General features: G+C 54.4%; 1 non-coding gene across 1 annotated transcript; it reads left to right on the top strand.

Annotated features, from left to right (window-relative positions):
- Nucleotides 1–7,179: 7,179 nt before the first annotated feature.
- LOC128049065 (U6 spliceosomal RNA) lies at nucleotides 7,180–7,286 on the top strand. The gene has a single exon (XR_008199438.1). It is a non-coding gene; the product is annotated as a U6 spliceosomal RNA (small nuclear RNA).
- Nucleotides 7,287–8,145: the final 859 nt, after the last annotated feature.

The raw sequence follows: 8,145 nt of genomic DNA, 5'->3' as shown, positions 1-8,145 counted from the left end.
GGTTGCCAAGGTCACTCTTGCTGGTGGTCCACCAACTCCTCAGAGTTGACATCTATCGATGGGGAGGAAGGACAGCCTGGTGGTGACTGGAGGGCCATGGGGTCACCTGGCCCCTTCCTTTGGCCAGCCCTGTGACCCTGGGCACGTCACCCTATGGGTCAGCTCCTTGGTTTCCTCATATCTGTGATGGGAATAGCTCCTGGAGGATTAAATGAGATGATATGTGACATATCCTCACAATGAAGCCCTCGGGGGCTATACAGTTATCACTGGAAGATCTCATCTTGCAGAGCGGGCGCCCCCTTCCTCTACCCACTGTCTAGAACTCCATCACTAAGCTCCACTGCGCCCAAGGAGGGGGCTCCCCCACCCACTAGGGGTCCAGAGGCTTTTCAGATTTCAGCCTGAGTTTCATTACAGAGAGGTTTAGATGTGGACCTTGTGGGGCCTTGGGTGTTGTGGGTAGGGCTGAGGGAGTGCGCGAGCTGCAGGTGTTTCCTGGGAAGTCAGATTTAGGCTCCTTTTCTTTAGAAATTCAAGAAGGGCTGATGGATACCCTCTGCTCCTGTTAAAGCCAAATAGATGTCTGCAGAAGTGACGGTGCCCTGGAGTCACAGTCAGAGACACAGGGGGTGTTATGTGTGGAGGCTGTGACCCCACCACCATAGGGGCATTGGGATTCCCAGGCCCAGGGAAGCTTGCCCTCACCACGCATCCCCACTCTCCCCGACCCCCCCTCCACCCTCCCTTCCACACCCCCCGACCCCTGCCTGATTTTGCTCTGAGGCCCACCCACCAATATGGCCCCTAAAAGGGCCCTGTCTGTATTCACTGTGCAGCTCCTGAAATGAAAGCACCTTGGTTGCTGCCCTGGACTCCCAGCCACAAAGAGGGAGTCCCCGCCCTGATCAAGGGGCCCAAGAACTTCACCTGGGGACCCAGGAGGAGCTTTGTGACTCGGAGTGAACACAGGGGCCTTCCAGAGGGCAGTATGGGGTATGTGGGGTTGAAGGCAGGCAGGGGGAACCAGGCCAGGTCAGACCCTTGACCTGGAAACTGCAGGGGAGAAAGAAGCTTGTGTCAGCCCACCTGGCTGGTCCTCAGTTCCCTGAGTTCTCATCCGTCTGTGCGATTCCATTTATCCTTCCCAAATCCTGTAGCCTCTTCCTTCCCCTCTGCCCTCATCCTGTGGACCAGAGCCAGTGTGGCCAGGAGGGAGCCTGGGGCCCCTAAACAAGCCAGGGGCAGGCTGGGCTGGGGTAGGCTGCAGGGATGAGCTCCGGAGGCCTGCAGACAAGGCAGGGTGGCAGGGAGTCCCTTTTCTCCTCCACGCTGGGGGTGGAAAATGTCAGTTTACACCTGTTGTTGGGGAGTGGGGGACGATGGTGAGCAGAGCAAGCCCAGCAGTTGTCTGGAGGTTTTAGAAACTTGAAATGAAACTCTGAGATCTTGAGTCGTCCATGTGACAGGCCTTCTGACAGCTTTCACTTTTTGAACAGAAAGACCAGCAGGAGCAGCAGCTGGAGACCCCTGGCTGCTTCAGCCCCGGCCTCGGGGCCCCCCTCCTTCAGATTCCAGCAGCACCTGAAGTCTGGCCACCAGTGGAACCGGGTCACTCATGGCTGGGAGGCTCCTGTTGCTTTCTAGGAATCAGTCCGTTCATTCCTCCCCTGCTCCCCCCCCCCCAGCAATAATCTGAGCTCACTCAGACCCAGGGTCCAGGTGTCTGACCACCGTTCACTCCAAGGAAGCTCTTCCTGCTCAGACCAGACACGTCTGCTCTGTCAGAGGCCTGGGTTCACCACATGGACGGGACCCTTTCTGTAAGCAGAAGACGAGATAGCCTTTCCTGGAAGCCTGGGGTGCTTCATTCCAAACTCAGTCGATACTTCTGTCTCCTCATCCCATTTACCTCCTTCAGGTAGTGAAGAGGTTTGGGGCTGGAATTCCAGATGGTGTCATCTCCAGGCTGGGTCATGTCCCCAGATTCGTACCCTGAGACCCAAGATGGGGCTGTACATGGAGATGGGAGCCCCCTGTATGTGGAGTCATGGGCTGTACGTGGAGCAGGGCCTTCAGAGAGGGATTAAGTGTAAGTGAGGCTGTTGGGTTGAGGCCTGATCCAATCTAGCCGGCGTCCTTACGGGAAGAGAACATTTGGACACAGAGAGACCAGCAGTCCAGGTGACGACACAGCGAGAAGGTGGCCAGCTCCAAGCCGCGGAGGGAGGAACCAAACCTGTGACAGTGTGACCTTGAACTTCCAACCTCTGGAACTGGGAGGAATACATCCCCATCATGTAACACCCCTCCCCCACCCCCATTTGGTATTCCGTCATGGCAGTGCCCGAAAGCTCCTGCAGAGAGAGAGCCTGAGACCTCCAGAAGGAAGTGTCACAGATTCAGTGCCCGCCTTCTGGAAATCCCCCATGGCTTCTGGCCTGTGCCTGCAGGCAGGGTTTCTGGAGGGCAGGGTTCTCTGAGGAGCTGTGGTCCATCTGTGTCCTGGGCTCCCCGCTGCAGACAAAATGCCTGTGTGTCCATCAGAGTCCTCCCCTCTCAGGCCTCCCACGTGCCTCCTACTTGCTCACGCTGCACCCCCATGTTGCGCCCAGGTACCCTGGAATGTCGCCTCGCGTTGTGAGGAAGTGCATAACTCGCTCTGCACTGTGGCTAAGGGCGTCTTAGGAATGTCCTCCCAGGGCCCGGGTCTCCGCCAGGCGGATGGCGCCAGGCAGCCCACCCGCGCCCACGCCAGCTGGTTGAGCTGTCGCCACCTTCAGCTTAGGCCATCTCCTGGGCCCCAGCCAGGAAGCTGTGACTTGGAGCTGGGGGTGGCCACAGAGACGTGAACCCAAACAAGTCCTGGGGAAAGACAGGGAGACAGGAACAGGCAGAGAGGCCCTGGGCCGTGGGTGAGCATACGCCCCAGGATTTATTTAACCCCAGAGGCCGTCCTGTGTCTGCTGGCTGTTCTTCCATCTCCTCCCGCTGGCACCTGGGGAGGCTGTGTACTCACCTGAGTTCCCGCTGCCCAGGGTCAGCTGTGTGTTGGTCACCCCGGCCCAGCTTTGCCCAGCCCCTTGGTATCTGCTCTGAGCACACAACCCCTTTCCGGTGTTTAAAAACATTCTGTAGGGATCCTCGCAGGCACGCTCAGCTCACCAGGCAGCCTTGTGTGCAATCAAGGACGGTGTTTTCAGGACTTCCCTGGTGGTCCAGTGGTTAAGACTCAGCCTTCTAATGCAGGGGTTGTGGGTTCGATCCCTGGTCAGGGAACTGAGATCTCAAATGCTGCAAGTTGTGGCCAAAAATTAAAAATAAATAAATCTTAATAAAAAAAAAAAGAGCAGTGTTTTCTCAGCAGGCCTGTGACTGCAGACCTATACGCTGAGCCTGCATGGCCTGCCATGACCTTAGTGACGTCTGCAGAGTGCCCTCTGCTATAGAACACAGAACAGTCTCAGGTCCAAGGACATCTGTGTTTCCCCCCAAAGAAGTCATATGCTTCAAAGGAGTCAGAATAACATGAAAGTGTTTTCAGAAAAATCCCGCTCTCACACCCAGTCCTCCCCGCCTGATCCTGAGCATCTAGCCCATGGAGCCAGGCCGCCAGCTTCCTGGGTGTGCTCCCAGAGGGGCTTTCCGCAGATGGCCGTGAGGATGTTCTACCCTTTCCTCTTCCTTTCTGAGACTGGGGTGGCCCAGTATGCCTCTCTGCACCCCCTTTTTTTTTTTTTCTCTTGATGTGAATGAAATCTGCAGAGAAGGAAGGATTTCCAGTCTGGATAAGGCGCAGCACCCCCTGAACAGTCTATCAGGCACCCAGCCTGTCTCTGCTGGTGGCCTGCTGGTCTTTTCCAACGTTCGGATGGGTGCTCAATGGCTGTCAGTGACCAGCTTCACATGGTGTCATTTCCTGCTTGTGACCACTGATTCCTCTCCAGTTCTAACGTCTCTAAGGCCAGTGACCAGCTGGCTGGGTGACAGTCTATTCCAGGCATGGAGGCTTGAGCTGGAATTTGTGAAGCTGAGTCACAGCTGGACTGAGAGATGGTCTCAACGCCTCTGAAAGTGCTCACGGATTTTCCGTAGGAGCCGGCCCTTCTGCCCATCCCCGGGCCCTCCAAGCCATGGACCCCAGGGTGGTGTGAGCTGCCGCCAAATCCCCAGCCCCAGAAGGAGGCCCCAGCTCAGCCGCGGTCCTGACCCCCTCCCAACAGGGTGGTGCCCTGCTCTTGTTGCAGGGAGGAAGCCAATTTTGACTCCACGTTGGAAACTCTTTTCTTTGACTTGCTTTTACTATTATAATCATACTCAATGGCTTGCCTGGAGGATCCTGCCCCTCTGCTTGACTGTAAACCAAAGTGCCTTTGTTCAGCTCCTGGAGAGATATTTTGTCCCTGCCCACCTATGAATAGAAGAGATTAACACACCCCTTCTGAAGGCTGGACATACTCTTGGAGATGCTTTGCAAGACTGAAAACGCTTTCCCTTTACTTCCCACCGCATCTCCCTCTTTATTCTGCTTTTTGACATTAGTTCCTCATTGCTTCTTTCTCTCTGATCTATAAAAAGAACCTGGTATCCAGACCCCAATAAGATGGTTATTTTGAGGTGCTAGGCTGCCATCTTCTTGGTCTGCTGGCTCCCTGATTAAAGTCTCGTCCTTGCCTCAACACCTCGTCTCTCGGATTCACTGGCCTGTCATGCGGTAAGCAGAGCAAGCATGGACTTGATAACACTCTGACTCACGGGGTCACCTCCTCTGACCACTTCTGCCTGGTCCCCCTCCTCTCCTGATTCTTCTGAGTTCTCAGTTGCCTGGAGAAGGTTCACAGGCAGATTCCTTTTCACCTAAAATGGTCAGCTCAGCCTCTAGCAGGGCGCACACATCAGCCTGCAGCCTGAGGCCCTTCCCAACCTCAGCCCCCTCGGCCTCCTTATGCAGAAATGACCCAAGTGCCCTGCAGTCTCCTGAAGGGGTGGGGGTGGGGCTGTCCCTTCCTGCAGATCGTCTGGTGACACACTCTACTATCACCCCTTGGGACTCCAGGGGTGAGGGGGGCACCCCCGGGGGGCCCGAGGGCAGCTCTTCAAGCTGGTGTGGGGGTGGGTAGCCACAGAGGCTGGGCTGAAGTGGGATTGTTGGCCCCGGATGCCCAGCCATGTCCAGCCCGGAGCCAGGCACTCTCTGTTTCCCTCCTTCCCTCCCTTCCTCACTCTTCCCCAAGGTCTCTGCAGGTACAACCCCGACCCGCGAGGATGCTCCTCCTCCCTCTGTCGCTTCTACCCAGCCCCGACCCGGTCTCATTTAAAATGTCACTCCCTGTGGACACTGCCTCGGCTCCCCTGCGCTGGGTGGTTCTGCCTCCTACACTGGTCTCATTCCTCCAGACCCTAGATGCGATTCTTTCCGTGCGTGTAAGTCATGAATCATTGACCTGTGCTCTCCTCTCTGTACAGACTGCAGAGGGAAGGACTGCCCCTCTGGCACAGGGCCAGGCACAGAGCAGGTCTCAAAACAATTCTGTGAATGAACAGAAGAGCAGGAGAGACTCAGAGGCTCGACATTGCTTCATCAGTGAGCACTCAGCCAGCCAGATGCTGGGAACATCAAAATAAACTCCGCTCAGGGTCCCTGCGGTCAAGACCCACATGGAGCCTGAGGGGTGGGGTGGGGTGGTGCTGGTGGTGGGGGGGCTCCGATGGGGAAGGGGAGCTCCAGTGGGGCAGAGGGCTCTGATGGAGAAGGGGGGGCTCTGGTGGGAAAGGAGGGGTTCTGGTGGGGAAGTGGGGACTCTGGTGGGGAAAGGGGGCCTCTGATGGGGAGGGAACTCTTGTGGGGAGGGTGCTCCCCATGCCCCTGTTTAATCCGAGTTCCTGCCCTCAGTCGAGCTTGAAGTTCTGTGCCCGTTTCTATCCTTGACGGATCTCCCCCCACCCACCCCCCCCAGTTTTCTGGTGAAATAAAAGTCCTCCGTGTCACCTTGAGTTACGACCCCGGGATTCTGTCCTCTGTCAAAGCCCTGGCTCGTCCCGGGAACTTTTCATCTCCTCTCCTGGGATCTTGCGTCCCCTTTCGGTCTCTTTCTTCTCAGCCCTGATGGATTTTTTTTTTTGTTTTTTTAATAAAGTGCTGGCCCACCCAGTCGGTCCCTTCCCTCCAGCCTGCGTCAGCTCTTCACCCTGACAATAACTGCACTTAAAGATTCATTATTGTCGTTTGCATTTAAAAGGTAATCCCGGTGGCCCCGGGGCAGACTGTTTCTGGTATTGCAACTTTAAAATATTTAAGACACCTACATTTGCATTTTAATACATGCCTCGCCAGGTTCCGTGTTTGTGGTGGAGTCACCCCAAATCTTTCTATTTGCGTTGAGGGAGAGGAAGCCTGGCGGGGCGCTGGCGTGGGCACACCTGGGAGCAACTCCAGACGCTAATGCAGGTGCTCGGCAGGTTGGGGGTAGCCAGGGTGGTGCACTGGATTTAGAAAAGGCAGAGGAACCAGAGATCAAATTGCCAGCATCCGCTGGATCATCGAAAAAGCAAGAGAGTTCCAGAAAAACATCTACTTTTGCTTTGTTGACTATGCCAGAGCCTTTGACTGCATGGATCACAACAAACTGTGGAAAATTCTTAAAGAGATGGGAATACCAGACCACCTGGCCTGTCTCCTGAGAAATTTGTATACAGGTCAAGAAGCAACAGTTAGAACTGGACATGGAACAACAGACTGGTTCCGAATAGGAAAAGGGAGTATGTCAAGGCTGTATACTGTCACCCTGATTATTTAACTTATATGCAGAGTACATCATGAGAAACGCTGGGCTGGAAGAAGCACAAGCTGGAATCAAGATAGCCGGGAGAAATATCAATAACCTCAGATATGCAGATGACACCACCCTTATGGCAGAATGGGAAGAAGAACTAAAGAGCCTCCAGATAAAAGTGAAAGAGGAGAATGAAAAAGTTAGGTTAAAGCTCAACATTCAGAAAACTAAGATCTTTGCATCCGGTCTCATCCCTTCATGGCAAATAGATGGGAAAACAGTAGAAACAGTGGCAGGGGCTTGGAAATCACTGCAGATGGTGACTGCAGCCATGAAATTAAAAGACGCTTACTCCATGGAAGAAAAGCTATGACCAACCTAGACAGCATATTAAAAAGCAGAGATAGTGCTCGCTTCGGCAGCACATATACTAAAATTGGAACGATACAGAGAAGATTAGCATGGCCCCTGCGCAAGGATGACACTCAAATTCGTGAAGCGTTCCATATTTTTTTTTTAAAAAAAGCAGAGACATTACTTAACCAGCAAAGGTCCATCTAGTCAAAGCTATGATTTTTCCAGTAATCATGTATGGATATAAGTTGGACTATAAGAAAGCTGAATGCCGAAGAATTGATGCTTTTGAACTGTGGTGTTGGAGAAGACTCTGGAGAGTCCTTTGGACAGCAAGGAGATCCAACCAGTCAGTCCTAAAGGAAATCAGTCCTGAATATCCATTGGAAGGACTGATGCTGAAGCTGAAACTCCAATACTTTAGCCACCTGATGCAAAGAACTGACTCATTGGAAAAGACCCTGATGCTGGGAAAGATTGAAGGTGGGAGGAGAAGGGGACGACAGAGGATGGCATCACTGACTCAATGGACATGAGTTTGAGTAAACCCCGGGAGTTGGTGATGGACAGGGAGGCCTGGTGTGCTGCGGTTCATGGGATCACAAAGAGCTGGACACGACTGAGCGACTGAACTGAGCTGAGGGCGCTACATACCGGGCACACCCCATGCCCCAGTTGGGAGCCCACCTGGGCCCCAGGCTGACTGAGAGGCTGAGCAGACACTGGGGGCTCTTTGGCGGGTCTTGGGATGTAATCACCATTGTGGATTTGTTCTCAGCGTTTTCTGGGTTTTGTTTTGAGTCAGAGACGGCCCTGTTCCCCATCTCTGCCCACCTGCATGAACCAGCCTTGGGCGGTCTGTTCTGAGCTGGGAACTTCCCCTGGGCCACTGCCTGCAGAGGGTTCTCCTGCTGCAGAGCCTGGGAACTCCAAGCAGCCTCTGGCAACAGTGACACTGGCAGTGTCGGGAATACATGGGACACCCGGCCTGTCGCAGGCCTCCCCTCTGACCCCAGGC

The sequence above is a fragment of the Budorcas taxicolor genome, chromosome 5 (genome assembly GCF_023091745.1).
Source record: "Budorcas taxicolor isolate Tak-1 chromosome 5, Takin1.1, whole genome shotgun sequence".
In the NCBI taxonomy this organism is placed as follows: Eukaryota; Metazoa; Chordata; class Mammalia; order Artiodactyla; family Bovidae; genus Budorcas; species Budorcas taxicolor.
The sequence above is the reverse complement of the archived record's forward strand: the minus strand, read 5'-3'. Positions and strand labels throughout refer to the sequence as shown.